The sequence below is a fragment of the Pan paniscus genome, chromosome 21 (genome assembly GCF_029289425.2).
Source record: "Pan paniscus chromosome 21, NHGRI_mPanPan1-v2.0_pri, whole genome shotgun sequence".
Classification (NCBI taxonomy): domain Eukaryota; kingdom Metazoa; phylum Chordata; class Mammalia; order Primates; family Hominidae; genus Pan; species Pan paniscus.
Genome location: NC_073270.2, coordinates 11,082,283 through 11,103,798, shown reverse-complemented (window position 1 = coordinate 11,103,798; position 21,516 = coordinate 11,082,283). Strand labels below are relative to the sequence as shown.

Sequence of the window (21,516 nt, the reverse complement as noted above, 5' to 3'; positions counted from 1 at the left end):
TTTGTTCTCTGCTTATTACCATTGCTTAGAACTGTGCCTAGTCTATGGTGGGGGCACAATCTATATTTGGCGAATGAATTGTAACATGGAGGGAACATCCTGCAGAACCAGGCTAGTGTGAGCACAGAAAGGTGAAAGAAACATCCTTCCTCACTTCTGTGAAGTCTCCTTAATGTTCTCAGAGGTGAGTAGTTTGTTCTTCCAAAGCAGCAGAGATTTTACCTGTGGTTTGCTATCCAACCCAACCTTTTGGAGAAAATAAGGAAAGATGGCTTACTGTGTCTGCTTTGAAACTTGTTCTTCCCAACTGAACTGTGTGGTTCCAGCATGGAAATCACATTCCTCCATGCCACTCCACACCCACAATTGATTGAGCACTTGGCCCAAGCTATGCCAATCAGAGATCTTCCTTGGTATTTTTGAATCGAGGATACAGACAACAATTGTCAGTTCCTTTTCCATAGTGGAAGTCCAGAGAGTACAAATCGCATGTGTATGTTTCTGGTATGGGGAGGGAGGAAGTGTTTTTCAACAAGAGAAAGTGGAATCAATGTACAGAAAGAATCAGGGACAGGAGGCTGAGAAAGAGAGAGCTTTGGTAATGTTTGCACACTGGGCTTGAGTTGTTCCTGAATTCCAGCTACGTCTCTGCTTTTCCTATGGCTTGACTGCTCAACATTTATTTAGATTGTTTAAGCCAATAAATCTCAATTGTTGCCAAAACCACTTATAGCTGGGTTTCTATAATATGAAAAATCCAAAGAGATGTAAGCAGTATAGGTTGACTATCCCTTATCCAAAATACTTGAGACCAGAAGTGTTTTCCATTTCAGATATTTTTAGATTTTGTAATATTTGCATTATGTTTACCAGTTGAGCATCCCAAATCTGAAAATCTGAAATCTGAAATGCTCTAACAGGCATTTCTTTTGAGGGTCATATTGGTGCTCAAAAAGTTTCAGATTATGAAACATTTTGGGTTTGGGTACAATCTGTACATCCAAATTTTGGAGGAAGCTCTGCCTGATAGCTCAGGGTTATGAGAATGTTCCTACCCTGTTTTGTAGAGTTTGGGACACCATTTGAGGCCAAGACCTCTGAGTGTAACAACAGACTGAGAGAATTCCTGATTGGGGATCTGGAAACTCCAGGAGATTGGACCTGCACCAGAGAGAAAATTTGGAAGAGATGGAGGCAGATGTGGTAAGGCAGTAAAGGGCAGTGGAAGAAGAGCTGAAGCTTGAGTCAGGAGCCTTGGCTGCAGTGCTCACCCTGTGACCTTGGTGTGAAATTTATCTCTGGGCCTGGTCATCTGCAATGTTTTTGAAAATACAATTTAAAAATCTCAGCAGGTGCTCTGAACCCGTGATTCTAAGCAAGAGGAGGACAGGAGAAAAAGGGCAATGTAAGACATCAGGATCCTTTTCCCAAGGGCAATTGGTATTTTAATCCAGGGCAGAAACAAGACATTGCAGGGGATGAGTAGAAAAGGCCAGGATGACTCTCTGCATCTGTGGTAGCTCATTGCTGAGGGATGGGGGCAGGAAGTGTGGGGGGTGACACAGAGGAGGAGTGATAGAAACTCCTTTATCCTTTGCACTAGGGACACTTTTTCCTATTTGGTATCCTTCAGAGGCTACGGGCTGGGACTGCAGAAGGAGGAAAGGAGATGTCCTATTATTTGATGAGATTTTAAGCTTTGGAGACAAGATTCTGGGGGCTGGGATTGGGCCATTGTTGAAGAAAACAAAGCACAATAAAGGAGCCAGTTGGCCCCCACCCCACACACTTGTCCTCACTCTGTGAATGCTCACCTTCCCCATCCTTCAAACTCACTTGGATGAAAAATAGCATCTTCATTACTAAATCAGAGGGTAAGTGGAGATTTCTATCCAATGGTCCAGGACAGCTCTTCTCTTGCTAAGTACCCAGTCACAACTTTTGAAAGGTTGAGAACAGTGAAAACACCTCATCCTCAACAGGCTCAGTTTGAGACAGATGTGAAAGTTTGAAGGAACAACTAAGATCTCCAGGGCAGTGGTTCTCAAACTTGAGCATGCATCAGAATCACCTGGAGATGATTAAAACAGAGGTTACTGGGTCTCACCCTAGAGTTTCAGATTCAGTAGGTCTGGGTGGGGCCTGGGAATTGCATTTCAAACAAAATCCTGGGTGATGCTGATGCTGCTATACACCATAGTTTGAGAACAAGTGTCCTAGAGTAATGAATCATTGATTGTAGGTCATTGCACTTGAGATCTTAAATTCAAACTCAAGTTCTCTCTCTTATTAACTGTGTAGAAGAAGGAACCATTTTCCCCCTCTCAAAGACTCATCAATTCCTACTTTGTCCCACAAAATGGGACTCTCCGTTCTTTGGGAAGATGAGTGTTGGGATGATATTCCCTCCACCCCTTCCTTTACTTGTCCCTCCCACCCCCAACTAAAGTATTCTGTGAGATGGGAAATAAGCAGTGAGCAAGTATAACTCAGTTCTCCTCCTTGGCTTTTTCTCTGAGATCTGCCTGCCTATAGCAAGCTTGCATTTTCTGCTCCCCCAGATTGCAAGTTTCTGGAAGCAGGTTCTGTCACTTGGGGGAATGGGTGGGAAAAGGAGAGAAGGGCCTTTGGTTCTCTAGCTATCCTGTCTGACTACACACATTTCTGCAGCTCCTTCTCCTTTGGTAGGTCCCAATGTCTAATCTTGGAGTAGAACTAGAAAGGAGTAAGGAAGTCTGATAATCTGACTCTGGTTGCTGGTTGTAATCTTTTCTTTTCTTCTTCTTTTTTCCCCCAAATTCTGCTTAACAAAATGCCTAGTATTTTAATTACTAACCCCTTTTTATGTATGAACTGGTTTGTCGGGGGAAGAGTTGTGATCAGTACCTTAGAATCCATTGTAAGACCTTGATTAAACAGTATTGTCTCTTAGTCAAGTGTGAAGTATAACCTGCCACTCAGAAGGTTGCTGTAGAAAATAAATACAAAACAAGCAACGATAGCCTAACATAATATCTACCACATAGTAGATGCTCAAAAAATAGTGTGACTTTCAAAATCTTTCCCCAGCAAGCTCTCCTGTCTGTAGAGTTTCTCCCCAAAGCAGAATTTGAAGTCATTGCTTTATATAGGGTTGTTTTGGAAGCCTTTTCCAACTTTAAAGAAAAATCATTCTGTGAATGTAGCTTAGGAGCATAGATTCTGCTATTCTTGTAACTTGCTTGTGCAGGTTTTATATTTATTGGTTTATGAATAAAACTAAAGGTTTTGACAATGAGATGATGCATGTAGGAATTTTGTATTCAAGGCTGGCTCCAAGAAAGAGTCTGGGTTTGCATCTCTCTGCTTGTGTATTGTGTGCACGTACAAAAACACATGTGCACACACAATATTTAATAAGAAACCTATCCCCGCCCCCAACAAAAATCCTTAACACAAAGCTGAATATAAAATGAAGCCAACAGATGTAGCTTCAGTAGTGGTTCACTAAATAGCTTACAGAAAATTTCTTTTTCAAAAGCTAAAGAATAGCAGGACATATTGCATATCATCTCTTTTAACTCCTCAAGCATCTTTAAAATACAAGATGTTAAGGAAGAGGGGACCAGTGTTTAAATAACAACTGGGCCTCTTCAGGTATCTAAACATTACCCTGAGAAACATGAGGTCATTCCCAAAGCAGAGATGCTAATCAAAGGTATTTAAAAATCTTTCCCCAAATAGAAAAATCAAAGGCTGTTGACAGATTTCCCCATTTTATTATGCATGCTGATCAAGCTAAAAAATATGTGATACCAAGACTTGTTTCTTTAAGCAAACAAAACAATAAAGAGGAAAAGAAGCATATGGCCTTCATGTAACCTATAATAAAGAACCCTGGAAATCTGGTATGGCAAATAGCAGGTAACTGAACATAACAACAGTCCCTTCCTCTTTCTCAGAGTGGTGGAGGTAATTACTTCACAAGCATTAGCTCCTTTAGGTCTCACGACAACCACTTGACATATATGCATGGCAGCAATTGCTCTCCTTTTGCAGATGTAAATAAAAGTGAGGCTCAGTTCAGATTAGGTAAATTGTTCAGGGTTATACAATTGAAGTGGCAGAGCTGGCATGCAGCCAGCTGACTCTCCACCCATTGCTCCATGAACTTGTTTGGACACATAGTTTCTCTGGTCACTTACACCACCATATCTCACCTGGCTATTTAGCTTGGAGGACTCAGCTTTTTAGATTTGGCTGACTCATGTTCTATGTATCAGCAGTGTGCTTTCTGTTAGAGGATCTCAATGTATTTTGTGCAACTCATGGGATAATTTATGGGGTGTTGGGGAAAACCATGGACTTTGCAGTCAGAGACAAGTGTTCCGAACTCTTTTAAGGCTGCCATGGAAATTAAATGAAACAACATACATCAAGTGCCCAGTGCAGCACACAGTAGACATTTAGGAAGTTAGTTACTTTTTTCCTTGTGGTCATTAAGTGGTAGTATCTTCAGTCTTCTCTGGAGAAAGTTGGATGCAGAGTAACCCGTGTTTTCATGAGAAGGAATGGGGAAAAAAGATATGCAAAATTCAATGCTCAATTGGTGAAGGTTTTTTTCTAAGGACAAATGGGACTTATTTACCAAATCATGCCCAGGCTTATGATTCTCTCCCAGGCAAGAGGACACTGACTATTTGAGAGGAAAAGCCCAGAGACTGGTGTCTCTGAAGGACACTTTTAAGGAAGCGGAATTGACATGAAAAACTTGTGTCCACCATGCCAATTCTAATAGCGCAGCAGCAAATATGTGACCCTGAAAACACGAGTTGGCTAAAGCCATAAATCTACCCCACTGGTGAATGTAATATATGTCTCAAATGGATGTATGAAATATCCTTTTCATCCTAGTGAACAGTAAAACATTTAAACTTATAATTCATATAAGCTAAACTGCTTGACTTTAAATGTGAAACTGACTTAAATTGCTCTTAGTGAATGGCTTTTAATCTCTGAATATAAACCTGATTTTAGCAATGCCTTTATTGAGAATCCTTTGATCCTTCGTTAGCATTTTAACTCCTGACTCATAAGTGATAAAACAACAGATTAGAATATTATACCATTTGCCATAGTTTGACAGCTAGTTAGGGTAAACCTAAGTAATTCCTTGGGACATAATTTTATTCCAATATTTAGGATGAATCTATGTGCAAGGGTACACAACAATTCCTGAGTTATTCTGATCATAACATTTGATCAATAAAAAGCAGGATTACTTACAGTGGTAGAATTCTTTTCTCTGCAAAGGGGTAGCTGGTATCCCCATTCGCTCACTTATTTCCTGCATACATGGGTGTGACAGGCACTGTTATAGGTACTGAAGATTCAAAGAAAGCTAAGATATTACCCTTGCTCTCAAAGACTTCCAAAGTCTATTAAGAAAGAGAAATACATAAGTAGGTAACTACAAAGCAGTGTGATCAATCTTACAAGGGAGATAGGGGCATTGCTCATTGGTAAGAGGTGAATTTCTAGAAGTAGGAGTTTGGGGAATTAAGACATAATTCTACTTGATCCAGAATCACTACATAATTCTACTTGATCCTGAATCACTGAACTTTGTTTAATGATAGGAAGTTTTCAGAGAAGGAAAGTGGATTGGATTGGGAAGTACTCTCATCCAAAGGATCCTTTCTTAGTCAACCTATTCTTGCATTGCTCCATGAGTTTTGGAGTTGGGAATAGGATTTCTGGCCCAGGAGGTACCATGTTTCTTAAAGCTTGACCCCTTCCTCCCATGAGCGGCAGAAAGTGGTCTCTACAGGGAGAGATCCCAACAGATTGGGATACTGGAATATAGTCATGTATTTAAGGGACATTTTAGTGACATCCTAGTTGATTGCCATGTAAATAGAGACAAGTTCACACAAAGACATACCTTAGATATTTACTGAGTTCGGTGATGGCTGAGGCTGGTTCTTAATATGTATTTGTTTATGATATAGCAATCTCTCTGTAGATACTGACAGCTCAGTAGAAACCTTCAATAGATTGTATATTTTGATTAGAGAGCCATAGCTCTTTTCTACATTGAGTTAATGTCTTAGATTCTAAAAGGCATCCCATTGAAACATGCCTTTTAAAATAATGACACCTCAAGAGGGGACACCTAGCATAACACATGGAGGGCAGAAACATGATGATTTTATTTACAGCTCTGACTTTAGGAACCAGTGTATGTTTTCCTGGTACATGGCAGGTGTTCAATAAATATTTGTTCAATGGATTAATTAATGAAGAATGCCATAATAGCAGCTGATTTATGATGAAGGAATACATGGGCAGTGATCATGGAATTGGAAAAAGTAGATACATTCAGCAATTTCTCTGGCATAAATTAGGAATGGACTTTCCCATTAAAATAAAAAAATTCACTCAACAAGGCTAATGCGTATTGAAATAGTTTGCCAGTGTTCTTCCTAGCAGGCTTTCTGGCATTTATTTCTGCGCATTTTCTGTTTATTGATAGAGAAGTCACAGTGTGATTTACCTATACCTAGCTGCCAGACCAACTTCGGAATAACTGCAGGGAAATTTAAGAAATTCACTGTTTTGGAATTTGCCAGTTATTATTCTTTGAAACTGTACCAAAGATGAACATAAATAAAGGAGATCAACAACTTGGTCTGAGACTCTTCATGGAAAGGGAACTCTGTCCAACTTGCAGGATTTTCAGAGCTCAACTGAGAAAATTCTCTGAAAAAGGAATGAGGCAGGAGTGTAGGGCTGAACTCTGGCCTCAGGGGGGCACCTAAGAGACTTTCATTTTTTTACTTGCTGTTATCAGTAAAGGACAGAAACCACTGATTCAAGGTTACAGGCATGGAAAGTCATCTCTCAAGTTCAAGATCTGTGACTAGTGTCATTTGAATAAAGGAAGTGATGGGGAAGCTGGGACCAGATGGTCATTTTGTAGAACCTGCCACTTTGGAGGAAAATAACCTTTTTCTTTAAGTAAAAATGGACCACCTTGGAAGATTAAGACACAGTGAGTCAGCAGAAAGTGCCAACAGTCTCAATTTAAGACATGAGAATTAGACATCTTTGAGTAATATGAACCATATCAACAACAGCAAAGAAGAGGATGAAATATATTTTTCCACAACCAAAGAAAGCAAGCCATAAGCCCAGTACAGCTGTTATTCAGCATCATTCGGGAGCAGGCATCATTTGACTGAATTTCTCTGGAATCATTGTTAAGCATTTAGAAGGAAATGCTAATCCTTAAATAGGATTTCCCCCCATCTCTTTTTAGGGATACAGATTTGTTCTTACCAGTAAGTCAGTCACTGCTGAGGTTGACCTCTGTAGTCAACAATAAGAAAATCAGTTAGGATTTCCTCTTGTGATACCATGTTTTACCTTGGTGGAAAGACATTGAAATCTGCAGTAGGTTGTGACAAGGCGAATATGTTTTTTTCTTTTCCCCCTCCAGGACATGTGAATTTATTTGATGTGTGACTATGAATTTAATTAATCAACATTGTACCACCAACTGCTGACCTCTGACCTCATAGGCTTTAAAGCTTCCTTCTCTCCTTGTCCTGTGTTTTTAAAGCTTTCCTGTAATGTCATTTTACCCCACATCCTCCCAATGTGATTAGTTTTTGAGCTGGCTATCAGTATCATGAGATTCAGGTCACACAGGAATGTTACTTTTAAAGTACTTTACAGCTCACAGCTTCTATAAAAGCTTCTGTTTCCTCTTTGCTAAGCGGCAGAAGAAGTAAGAGGATGAGTGAGGGAACTGCAGCTAATATATTGCTAAGTCAGACACACGAGATGATCAAAAAGAGGTCTAGAAAGAAATTTATACAAAGTTTAGGCAGGTTGTAGGAGACAGTATGTGCTAGATAGCTACAAATCTGATTGAGAAGGACAGGAGATACCCAAAGCAGTGATGACTCAGAATAGGGCTTTGAGGAAGAAGACAGGATTTCTTAACTCTGAGAAGGCTTCAGAAAGATGAAGGCAAGCAATTCTGAGGGGGAAAAAAATAAGGATTGGGATGAGGGAGGCGATGAATGTAATTAATCTTCCAATTGGGTCCAGATCAGTTACTGAAGCATTATTAAGATGATGCCAGCTGAGGCCATCGGTCACTAGGCCAGGACTCATTGCCTGGGGTTTTCAGCACTGATTTCATTGATTTTTGAATGGTAGGGATATTGGACATCATTAGTCCACTTCTATCATTCTGCCAGTAAAGAAACCAAGTTCAACAGTGGTGCACTGACTAATTTAAAGACTGTGTAATTCCAAACAGGAAATTACAAGCAGTTGTTTCAGGGCTAGAGCTGGGTCTCCTGGCTCTGACCAGCATCCTTACCTTCAGGCCTTGCTACCCAAGTGAGGAGGAAAAGACTGCAAAAAAAAAAAAAAAAAAAAAAAAAGAGAGACATGTACATTCTCTATGCCTTATTTGGCCAATATGAAAAATATGGATGATGCAAGAGGTAGCATAAAATACACTTCATAGCTTAATCTCTGGAGTCAGACTGATTACATTTAAGTCCTGGCTCTGCTCTGCGACAAGTTACTTACCCTTGCTGTGCATCAGTTATTTCATCTGCGAAATGGAAATAATAATAGTAATCTGACCACAAGGTTGTTAGGAGGATACAGTGAGCCAGTATAGGTAAACACTTTTAGAATGAGTGTCACATTCTTCCCCATAAGCCCATTCTGATTAATCACTGATTTGGGTATCTCTGTCATTCTAAATCAATTTATGTCTTACTAAATGTGATCTAATACTATATCTGAACATATGTGTCTGTGGGTTGCACTATTTATTTAGAAATCAGAAATTCCTTGGACTTTCATATTGGGTGAAGTGCTTGAGAGCCTTGTGAAGAAAATTATGTAGAAAGAGTAGGTATTATTGTTAAGGCAATAATAGCAATTCTGAGGAGTTCACAGTGTAGCTGGGGTTCTCTAGAAATTTCTATGAAGTCTTTTTCCTCTTGTAAGACTTTTTTTTTTAACTTTTTGTCCCCTCATCATGTCCTACTTCCTCAGTGCTATGTCATATCTCCTTCCTTCACCTTACTTGATGCTTGTGTAGCCCCTGGACTCAGTTTAATAACCACCAACCTGACCTCCTAAAGCATCAAATGTCACTACCTCTAAGTTTCCCCTAGGTAGTCAGCTTGGATATGAAAATGTTATCCTGTGGTGTCTCTACTGCCAGTGTTTTAGTGAAGAATAGATGAGGATAGTCTCTTGATACCTTATAGCCAGAAATGAAATGGCAGTAAAATCTGTATCTACCGTTGCCATTTCTTCCTCTACATGAACCCACTGACTATTTTGGCTTAGCAATTCTGTCAGCATTTGGAATTTTGAAGCTCTTCTGTGAGAGTAGTAACCACAAGGTTAGAAAGGAAATGGGTGTAATCCAGACCTCGAGGTAGCCCTGAAGTGAGGGTAACTAGCAAGAGTCAGCAAAATAGGCAGGGAAAGAAATCTGATGTACTACCCACCCCAGTTTTTCAAAATTCTACCATTCCATCTTTTTCCTCCCATTTTTAGCCACTTGGGGCTGGTCCTATATGTCATGCTGCTCAAAACATGCTCAGAAGAACTGACAACTTTTTTCATTCCTCCAGTCAGTGCACTTGACAATGCTGAATATTCACAGAGGGCAAGAGAGTGTTCAGCACCATGTTTGTTATTCAAGTGCACCTTCTGGGACCTTCTGGGGTGTCTCATCACCAGATTCTTGACCTTCTTTTCAGTCTGCCTGGCAAGTGCTCAACTTGCATAATTTCGTTTAGTCAATAATGGAAAATTGAAACTTGCAATTAACTTCCAAGCAGGAATTATATGTCTATGTAGGTATACGTATCCTGAAAAGTAGTCTTAAAAGATGCTTCAGTAAGGACTGATTTTTTTTCATTAACCGTCTCTTATGATACCAATTTGCTCCCCTCTACTTCTGGAAGAATGCAAATTAAATCCACTCTGTCAATAGTAATTTCTGGATATTAAAAAGACCTGGTTACTTTGTTATATCAGCTTCTGCTCAGAAATCAACTTTAGAGGATAAAGTACCAAATTCTCAGCTTGACATTCAAAGCCTTCCACAGAAGGCTCCAACTCTGCATCCTAGCCTATTCCCTCCAAGCTTCCCACTCCACCCAAATCAATGGGCATTTTCAGGGTTTGCTAACTGTAGAGTGGGCTTGCCTAACTTGATATTCTGCATATGTTGTGACTTCAGCTTAACAGAACTCTCCCACCTCTCTGCAACCTCCAAAAGCCATCTCAAGGCCTGCCTCTTCTCTCAGATTGTTCCAGTCCACTGCGATATCGCCCTCCTGATTTTATGTTACTTATTGTTGGTTACATTCACTTGGAAATTAATCACATATGTCCTCAAAATTTGTCTTCTAATGTTTTATTGCATTTAATTCTGGTTTTATTTATTAACTTATTGTTTATTGCTTTTATTAAGATTGCTAGATGCTAAACTTATTGAGGTCAAGACAAAACCATGAAATTTTATATCTCCCATGGGATTCATTTCTGTATCCGGTGAATACCGATTGATCAGTATCTTCCTATCAGGTTGGTCCTTGCTGACAAGGGATGACATTGCAGAAAGTATCCAGCGCTGAGGCTTAAAACATAGATTTTTCCTTCTTTTATAGAATTGTAAAGCAGTCCCATAATGTGAGAAACATTGTTTATTCATAGTGAATTATCTAAAAAGCATATTTTCTATTTTTCTCCTTCATGTCTCCTCTCTCAACCTCTTTCTCAGATTATTTTTCTCATTTCTACTAATCGTCAAAACCTACGTGTTATGCTGAAGGCTGACTGCTTACGCAGCTTCTAGGTGTCACTGGCAGAAACATGTCTTTCAGCTGATAACCCTCACTCAAGGGTTAACATTTAGAGCTTAGGAATATCTTTAGACAAGCTAATTAAGGGGTAGTTTGCATTGTGTTTGTGCATGTGTGGTTGTGCGTGTTTAACAAAGTAAAAATAAAATTGTGAATTCTTGGGAGATTTTGCCATGAAGAGGTTAAGAGGATTGTAAATTGTTCTGTAATTTGAACACTGAGGTGGTAATGCAGTAAATGCCGATGAACAAACAGGCATCAGAGGGTCTGTGTGAATGACTCCTGGCTCATCCTATGTCCATCTGCTCCTGCCTCTTCTCACCGCATTGCCCTGGATTTTAAAAATTCTAACTTAAAATAGGAAATTTCTCAATTTTTTTCCCTGGAAGCTTGTCAATGATATAAATGTTAAATTCATGGTTCAATGATATATTTTTTAAATTTCTCAGTAAGCTATTCTAAAATTAGCTTTCTAATTGTGCACGTTGCTTCTTCCTCTCAGCTCTGTGCCCTTTGCCATCTTCACTGCGGTCCTCTACTTCCCCCGCTCCTCCCCAGTCTTCGACTAGCAAACAAACCCAGCAGTAATTACTAATGTCCAAGCACGTAATTCCGGCAGCATTAGGCTTTTCATTTGACGCAACTACGCAGACAGCTGTCTGGACATGCAGCATGAAGTTAAAGCATTTTTAAAGATTCCTGCCCATATTTTCTCTCCTCCACTACTAAAACACAGTTGTTTATTTTTGTCTGCAGATTGCAAAGTTATAAACTTCTTTTATACGTTTACATACTCATATATAAATGTCCACCCAAATAATTTTACATCTATGCAAAATAACAGATCAACATATACATACATGGAAACACATGGTCATCTATAAAAAGAAAAAACACTAGGAAATAATTAAATAGCAGCGAATGAAATTACCTTCTGTATATGGACAGGGAATTTTAGTATCTGTAGCATACAGATGATAGGAGGTATGACTATCTAAACACAATCCAAGTTCTCATTTGGGGTCTTTTAAGGGGATCATGATAGCGTTTCTTTAATGCATTGTATAGATTATTACATATGACGCTGTTACTCTTTTTTGCTAATGACTCAAATGGCATAATTTTGACTCTGGTCATTTTTATGCCAGTTTTATCTACATCAAACAGAGAGAAATACCCCTGATGACTTTTGCTCTCTCAGATGCTCCAAGCCTCAGAGTAGAAAATGGTTAAAGAAGTTATCACCACCTCAGCAAAATCCCACAGTGCCATAAGAGAAATTGCAGTAGACCTTTAGGTCAGAGTTAAGTTCTAGTTTAACACCATGGTTCTTTACCTGCATTACCCTGAAGGACACACTTGGATTCTCCTGAGGAAGGCCAGTCTTAATATTGTCAAAATCTCAAGCTATCAGCCTGCGATAACCAGTGCTGATAGCAAATACTTCCAGTAACTCTGAAACTGTGGCCAAAGAGGTTAAATCTATTCAGTACAGGACCAGTACAATTTCTCAGATATGTGTTTTTGTGGATGAATGCTTGTATTCATGCCTGATTGCAAGGATGGGGGAAGAAGGAAAAGGAAGAGTGATTCATTCTTAAAGTTGATTCTGCTTAGTTCAGCTAATCTCACATTTTTATCAAATGGAAACATAGAGAGAGATGTATCATCCCTATAAACAGATAGCATTGGCTTCTTCATATATACAGTACTTATGCTCACCCAAGATCTGTGGACAGATCTACTCTGTGTTAAAAAACAAAACCAAACAAAAACCTTGATACCCTGCTGGAGGATAAATCCATATTTTTTTTAAAAAAAGTATTTATTTTCTACGTAAAATAAGGGTCAGAGGGCAACACAGAAGATTTCCACAAGTAAACTATTTTGTTGAAGCTATGCAGGAGGTGAGGAGGGGAAAAGGAAATTATCTGCAAAGGAGTCTCTGTGAGGAAGATTTATTTCTTTCTTGTTTTCTTTTAACCTACTATGGCTCCTCTATTAAGGGTCTCCGTAAGACCGGGGTCTCAGGGAGACAATTTGGTCTCCAGCCCTGGCACATCCAGCCCCGGCCAGGCATTTCTGCCGCAGGCAGATGAGGCGCTGCGGCCGGACCGCTGTCCTCGGTGCTGAAAGGTCGAGGGCGCCCGCGCGAGCCCTCGGCGTTGCTATCCAGGGTGCTGAGCGCGGGCCGCCGCAGTCCCCGAAGCCAGCCCACCCGCGCCAGCCCTCCGCAGAGCCCTCCCACCCGGCACGACCCGCCCGCCTCCCGCCAGCCTGCAGTTGACGTGGAGCAGGCGGCATAAATCAAGTCCGCGGGGCATGAAGGCTGCTGTCGCTGCAGCAGCTCAGCTTGCCCGGGGCGGGAACTCCCCCTTTCTCCTTTCGCCTCCCCAGCACCCACACCCTGTCTCCCCCTTAATTCTTCCCTGGATAATAGCACCCTAACGACAACAGTCATAATAATAGGGTTAGAACGACAGGGGAGGAAAACCCAACAGCCTAAATATCTCTGAAAACTGCATCGCAAAATGGAAGAAAGAGGGGGTCCCACTACTGTTTCAAAAGAGTAAGTTATTATTCGGTACGTACCCTCGCTCTTCCTCCCCGTCGCTCCATTTGCAGGGCTCCCGTTTCCCTTTTCCCCAGCAGCTCACCTCGAAAACACTTTATAAAGCCCCCACCAGACGTGCACACACGAAATACCGCACCCTAAGTGCACCAATACTTGTATTTACCCAAGCCCACTCGGACTGCCCAGCTGCTGTCCCTTCTGGGTATGCAGCCATCCCGAGCCAGAGCCACGACCTGGGGAGGGGGGTTCTTACCTGGGCTTCTTGGGAGGGTTGTGTTCTCCGGGCCTCTGCAGGTTGCAACTGTGGTGGAGCCGCCGAGCAGGGAGGGAAGGAAAGACAGCGCCTGACCTCCCCGAGGTTTCGTCTTCAATGCAACGTGAGCTCTGCCCTCATCAAAGATGGCCGTCCGTTTTGACGTCAGCAGCTTTTAATAGCCGCCCGGCGAGGGGCGGGAGGAAGTGGGGGCGGGGCACGGCGGGGGCGGGGGCGGGGCCCGGGCTGCGGCGCGCTTGACTCGGTTCCCAGTGCGCTGCCCTGCAAACCTGCGTGTTTTCACCTTCTATAAACACCCGCACGGGGAGACTCTTATGACTCCATTTTAACACTCGGTCTTGGGCAAACGCGTTCATCCCGCAACTGCATTCCTGATGTTCTTTGGTGTGTGTGCGTGTGTGTGTACATATGTGTATATGTGTGTGTATGTATATATGTATGTGTGTGTATATTTTATAATACATGTATAATATATGTATAATTTGTGTGTGTGTGTATATATTCCCCCCCACCCCCACCCCCTTTCAGTGGAATCTGTGGTTGAGTCATCTAAGGAGAGGGGAAGGCAGAGGAGGGGTAAAAGGTAGTGATGGGAGGGGTGGGGGAAATTTCAGCGGCGATTTGGTTTCTCCGAAGAGGGTCCGGAGGGGCATCCCCGTCCACCCTCGCCAGCTCCATATATGGCCAGGCTACGTGGGTTGCTATTTTTATGAGTGATTGCTTCATGTTATCGGAGCAGCGTCGAGGGCTTGTGGCTCTCGTTGCTGTGGTCAGCCGGGCAGCGAGGCTGGCGCACGTTATTTTGAACTACGTCAGAGCCAGGCTCTCTGAGCTGTTGCAGGAGTCGGGGGAAGGAGAAGGGAAGCGGAGTTAGCCCAGCCAGCGTGGGTTTGCAAGGGCTCGAGGCTTGAAGTTGAGTTGTTTGCCGAGGGCAAAAACGGATGACTCTGCTTTCGGTGGAATTTGCAGTCGGTGCTGGGGTTTCGTGCTGGGTGTCTTAGGGGTACCCCACGGAGGCACAGACGCCCCGAGGGAACCGTCCAAACGGCCGGGAGGAGGTGGGGGATTCAGAGCAAGGACGGCTGGGACACGGCCGAATCTGGGGGTTCACTCAGTGCGCAAACCCCGGGGTACCCGTGCAGGCTGCCTCGGGGGGCCCTCGGATGCTCAAATCAGGGCGGGGAGACAAAGGCTACTTGTGCTGGTCGTATTAGAGATTAAAAGTGATAATTATAAAGCAACAACCCTAACTGTCCTCCCTGGCCGTGCCCGGGCCCGGGGAGGGGGTGGTGCGCGGATCGCTCGGCGGTGGCAGCCTCCCGGATGATTCACAGGTGTTGGGGAGGCTGTCGCGGGGCTCTCCGCAGGGAGGGAGGGCTGGGGAGCGCGTGGGAGGTGGGGGACCTCGTCTGAGGAACTGTTTGTACTTTTCCGGGAAGGATGCGATTAGAAGTCGTGCCTCGCAATGTTAAAACTTGATGGCCTCTTTTAGGCTATGGAAAATCCTTGTCTCGCTTAGGAGAAACCATTTACAGCTGGGTTCGGAAAAGCGGCGTACAACCTCTCCCCTTGCACCCTCGCCCCCCACCCCCGCCCCACCACACACACACACACACACACACACACACACATCCCTAGCTGGCCTGAGAGCCAAGCTTAGGCAATAATACGGCCTTTGATTGCGCTCCATTGCGGAGGGAGGGAAGCGGGGTGGGGGGAAGGGAAGAAGAGTTGTGAAGGCGCTGCGTTTAGAAAGAGACGGGCTGTTAAGAATTTAATAAAGGATGCCTTTAATCGAAATTAGTAGACATAATTGTTTCTTAAAGATTCCCTGGCCTGAAGGCTTTTTTTTTTTTTTTGACGTATTAATGTTTTTGCCATAATAATTAACAGTGTTTGGGTGTTAATTAAAGCCAAATTCCTAAAAAAGGCATGTTGCTGAAATTTGTTTACTTAAATATTCATTAAACATTTAAGATTGCCATACAATAAAGAAGAAAATCTGCAAAGTCCTTAGATACTTAATTGCCAATAAAAGTCTCTTGATTATGGCTCTTACTTTCATTATAAAGCAAGTTGGAATAGGGGGAAAGGGGTTTGAATGCAATGTACTGCAAAATCCTTTATAGTCAGAATTTTTTCCAAAGTGTGACACTTTAAAAAAAAGGCAGCATGCGGAAGTTTGAAGAGAAAAAAAAAACCTGCAGAGGGAGAAAAAAAATATGTGTATGGCCCTCAGACTAGAAATCATTCAGGCAGAAAGTTTTGTGAAGGAATGGAGGAGGTGGGGGATTTTCCAAGTTAAAAAAAAAAAGAAGTTAAAAAGCAACTACGTCAGTGATGGAGGCTTATCCTGCAGGCAAAAGCTATGTAGCAGTCACAGGGAAGGACTGGCTTGGTATTCTGAGTTTTCAACTGCTGATGCCCCACACTGACATCTTTAAAAATGACAGACAAGAAGAGAGAGGCAGACTGTTTCAAGGCATTACAGAAAATACCATGGACCCTACAGGATTAGCTGGTGGTGGTGACAATGTTTTCCATTGCTAGTGCTTGTTTTGAAAATGATGCTGTTTGAGAGGTTCTTAGAGGTTCTTCATCTTGCTCTGGGAAAGGTAACAGAGTGTAATTTGAGATACATAAACATTGGGTACATAAAAATCTGCTAGGGATGACCAGATAACCCTAAATGTATTTCGAATAGGATAATGAGATTTTTTTCCCTTAGGATTTTCTCACGGCATGATTAAAGCAAAACAAAAACAAACAAGAAAACGTCATCATCTTTGCCAGTAGAGAACCAGCAGATTCATGTTACTCAGGGTTTGCAAAGGCCTGAACCACACAGGGAAGGAAGGTGATGGAAAATTTGTTCCAAAATGGTTCAGCTGCTATGGGTTATTTCTGCAAAGAACTAACACACAGAGTATCTAATGCTTAGGATGAGTAACGAGAAAATTACCTGCTCTGCTAGATGGATATTTACGCTATGATAATTCAAGCCTCTGAAAGCTTTTTTGGTACATTATGCCCCAAAGTATTCTGGTTTGCAGTAGCTCTAGGTCCAAGGTATTTAGCTTGTATCTCCAAGGTAAGGTGCAAGATTCATAGTTGACTCAATAACTACAATTTTATAAGTTATAATAATAATAACTTTTCTAAAATCCCATGTGATCTTTCCAAAGTCAACTTGGAAGCAGTTTAGAGATAGCCCAGCTCAGAAGCCCTCTCTCCAGGGTCCTCCTTTGGGACATGCCTGGCAGTCTATGACAATGTTTCAAAACACTGTGAGGGCAAAGAATATTCAGGTCTGCGCAAGAATATTCAGTTTGATAGAGCAACTGTTTTGATTCCTTGGTTTGCTTTCCAAGTGGTTTGCTTGCCACTTTCTCTTCATATATTCTTCTAGCCCTTAACCCAGCCCCCCACCCCATTTATATATAGTGAAGTAGTAGTACCTTAAAATGCCTCGAGTAGTTTAACTCTAGGTTTAAATTATCCAGGCTGTTCTTGTTCCCTGAAGCCTCTAAGGTAGATATAGATCTTGTGAAAGGTAAAAAGAGAACCAGGAATATTAGTTGCTGTTTCTGGTTTGCCATGTTAAGAAAAAATAGGACCGTACACTCAGAATATTAAGTAACACTTTATTCTTTATTACAGACAGTATGGTGAGAAGGAAGAAGGGGAGTGTCCAGCAGCCACAGGCTGGATGTTTCCACACTTTTGTTCCTTGATGCACCAAAATTACAGACTTTCTTTTACAATGCATCCTAGGACTCTTCCCAATGCTGAGACATGCCTGTGGTCAAGTAGGGAGGAAGAACCTGTGACAATTAGGAACAGAGAGGCAGAGAAAATGGTAGTCCAAACTAGTACATTTCAAAAAGGCTATTTGTTAAGGATCACAGTATTCCTTGAGTAAATCTTTTAGGAATCATATTAGTTCTGTAACCTCTTTGTATCTCAATTATCTCATAGGTAAAATGGAGACAATAATTATACCAAATACACAAGGAAATTATGAAGCACTGAGTGTCATGTCTAGCACTATGAAGTATTGGCTAAATAAAATCTATCATTTTGATGAGACTTTAACTTCATTTCTCTAAGAAATGACATGTAGCTCGGCTTTAATATGGAGGATTGCCATTTTTTCATTAGCTATTAATTAGATATGTATCAATCATACTGGGCCTTGTTTTTTTCATCTGTATGAACTTATTCATTTACTCAATATCGAACACCTGCCATATGCTTAGCACTGGGGTCTAGGAAAAATTGAGTAGAGAGTTGAGGGTTAGAGCGGTTAAATAACCAGGTCAAGGACACAGCTAAGAAATGGGATAGCTGGGGTTTGAACCCCAGGGCCCAAGCTCATAATCACTATGTTTTAGTACAGCCTCCTCCAGCTCCATCAGACTCCCTTCTGCCCTCTGCAGCTACCTTCTCTGCCTCAACACACTGTGGCTTGCATATGCCTTTTCTCATTAGCAGCTTCAGGGTTTCGTTTGCTAGAGGGATGAGTATGAATTACTGGTTTGGCTGGCTGAATCACAAGGTTTCGCTGCGGCGAATTTCAAGAAAGAAGTCTAGGCTGTTAACCTGAGGTGAACAGAAACAACATATTCAAAGGAAGAGAGTTCAAATTACAATCAAGGAGGGAATTCAGAGATCAATATCCAATAAACAGCTTAAATAAGAATCAGGGCAGAAAATGCTCTCAAAATATACCTAAGCAAGTCAGCCAGAGGTCAGAACAGAATGGCAATGTGGATCAGTGGTTTTGAGGCAGATGATATGAGGTCTTCAACATGAATTGATTCCAAGGGTAAAGAACTCTGAAGGTGAGGATGGGGTTAAGCTGGGTTGAAATGAATGACTCAGGATATACCTGGGAATGGAGCAAGAATATCTTGTGCGATTTTATTGATACTAGCAGAGAAGGGCATCACACTTCTGCCAGCTCACAGGCACCAGCCTAGGCAAGGCACATTCTAAGACATCAGCAGATTGCATCAATAATCTCTTGGTCATGTCCAAAGGACTTTTCATCTTTATTGACTTCTGGGTTCACCTGACGGCATGTACTTACCCCTTCCCTTTCTTAAAGCTTTCATTATCAGGTGCCTTCACCTCTGTTTCTCCCTTTTTTGTTGGCTCCTCATTTTCCATAGCAGATGGGTTGAAGCAGCAAAATTGTTATGCCCAGCAGGTTAAGCTGGACATTTCCTTGAGTCCTGCACAAGCCCCCTGGGAGCTCCATATGTCCATAGAACCTGTCCTGACTCTCCACCCTGAAAGCTTCTGTGCTCTAAGCCAAAGAGAAAAAAATTAAATAGCTCTCTTTTGTATAGCTCTGTGCTAAAGAAATACGAAAGTTGCAAAGAACTGTCACACACATGATCTCATTTTATTCTTGCAACGACTCTCTGAGGTATGTATAATAGTAATTATTATTTTAATTCCCAATTAATACATGATTATCTTATACCATGCAGCCAGTTTGTAACGGAGTTAGAATAGGTACTGAAAACTTCCTACTCTAAATTCTACATCAGAAAATGCAGAATTCTGATTGGTCTTTCAGCCTTCTCTACTGACCATGGTACCTCAAGAGACTCAGTGTTCTATATCTTCCTTCATATGTTGTCTTCAAAAAATCTGATTTCATACCCTTGAGTTTAACCATCTTTTTATATATTTGACTTTTAATTTCCTATTGCCAGTCTCACTCACTCTTGTGAGCTTCAAAGTCATATTCCTAGCTTCTTAATGAACACTCTTATCTGGCTGAATCAAAGGCACCTCAAACTGAACATATATATGTATAAGTTGGTTCCATACTCTGCAAAAATCTACTTCTCCTCTTACATTCTTAATTAACATTTTCTCATGATGTCCCATCTTCCAAACTAGTATACTCACAAGCATCTTATTTTCACTCTCCTTTGCTGGCTTTGCTTTCATTTTCTCAACTCTGAGCGTTCAAGACTTGGAACTTTTCTCCTCTCTACGTAATCATTCCCTGGTAATTGTATCCATTTCCAGGGCCTTGGGTAGTATCTATGTGTTGATGCTTTTATGTTACATATTCAGCCCTAATTTTGCTCCTGGCCTGCATCATGCATGCACAAGTTTCTACTCAATATCTGTACTTAAGCATAAGGCAAATATGGACATCTAACTTAGCATATCCAAAGCAGATTTCAGATTTTTTAACTTCAAGAGGCTCCCTTCATCTTAGTTCTCCATATAAGCGAATGGCATTGACATTCCTAGTCCCTGAGGATGAAAATCTTATATTATTTCAAGGATATTTTTTACATTCACACATAATAAATAACACTTGTTGCTCTATTGTCAAAATACTTTTCAAATCCAACTACTCCTCAGCACCTCCGCAGATACCACCTTAGTTTAAGTCGCCATCATTTCTCTCTTGGGATATTACAGTAATCTCTTAATTTGTCTTCTAGCACCTGTATCTCCTCTACATAGCTGCTGCAGTGATACTTTTAAAAGACAAATCTGATCATATTTCCTTTCTCAAAAACTTTCAATGTCACCCATCACACTTAGAAGTTCTTCCTTTACTCTACAAGATCATGCTCCTGGCCACCTTTCCGAACTCATTTCCCAGCACCTCTCCATTCCAATCACACTGGCCTTCTTGCTGTCCATTGAACAACCAAGCACACTCCTACCTCAAGACCTTTGCACTAGTTATTGTTTCTACCTGAAATAGCCTCCCCCAGATCGTCTCATGTCTCATCTCCTCAAATGCCACGTTTACAAAGGAGCCTTCTCTGACAATCTAAACTAGCTAAAGTTGCTAACCTCTATTTTTTAAAATTATTTTACCCTGCACTATTTTTCTTCATAGCACTTTTCTCCTGTTGACATTATATATGTGTTTATAGCTACATCTATATTATATTTCCCAGAGGCAATGGTTTTCAATGGCATTTGCATTTGCTTTGGTTCATTTCTTTTCTGTTTCCAAATAATATGCAGACATTGCTAATTCTTGATTTATAAAATAGACATCAGTTGACTTCCTAATAATGAGGCTCTCTTACATCACCCTTGTTTCTTCTCCCCATCCTGTCAATAACACAACTGTGTGCTAAATAGTCACTCTGCCATGAATATATCTAGGGAAATATTGTTCACTGTAAGTAGTACCACATAATGAGTATGCTTCTTTTTTTTGCATATTTTCCCACTTTCCCTAAAGAAGCTCTTACAAGCTTCATAGAGAAGAAAGAGGTGGTTGCATACAAAGGAGGAAGAATTACAGCAAAATTGGACTTCTCAAAACAAATTCAGGTGGTAGGAGTCAATGGAACAGGTCTTCAAATACAGCAAGAAAAATAAATCTCCATCTATAAGTCTATATTAAGCCAGAATATTAATAAAGAGCGAAGGGCAAAATGAAAACATTTCTAGATGTGATGTGGACAGACTCAGGACGATTACCTCCCATGAACATTTTTTGCAAATAAAAATATTTTCTAAGGATTTTACCTTAACAATACAACTCACAAAGGAATCTATGCAAAGGAGGAAGACCAGGAACTTAGGAAATATTAGAACTAAGGTAGCATTTTTTTCCTAGGACCAAAGCTAGGAAACAGATACGGTAATAAATCAGTGTAAAATTAGTTTGACAAATAGTGTAGTTTAAAAGCTAATTATAGTATTAACCTGACAATGGCATAAATATCTCCTATCAGTAATAACAAGAAAATGCCCCTATAATGACAGGAAAA

The 21,516-nt window shown here is 41.2% G+C and overlaps 1 protein-coding gene across 4 annotated transcripts in view; it reads right to left on the bottom strand.

Moving 5' to 3' along the window:
* SNAP25 (synaptosome associated protein 25) overlaps nt 1-14,519 on the bottom strand; it is an 89,306-nt gene extending 74,787 nt beyond the window's left edge. Inside the window, exon 1 of one of the 4 annotated variants that reach the window (XM_003810564.5) lies at nt 13,724-14,519. The gene's annotated coding sequence lies outside the window, so the exon portion shown is untranslated. Of the gene's footprint in view, nt 1-13,487 lie in introns of all 4 variants that reach the window. The other 3 variants (XM_003810563.5, XM_063601098.1, XM_057300829.2) reach the window with 3 other exon arrangements.
* Nucleotides 14,520-21,516: the final 6,997 nt, after the last annotated feature.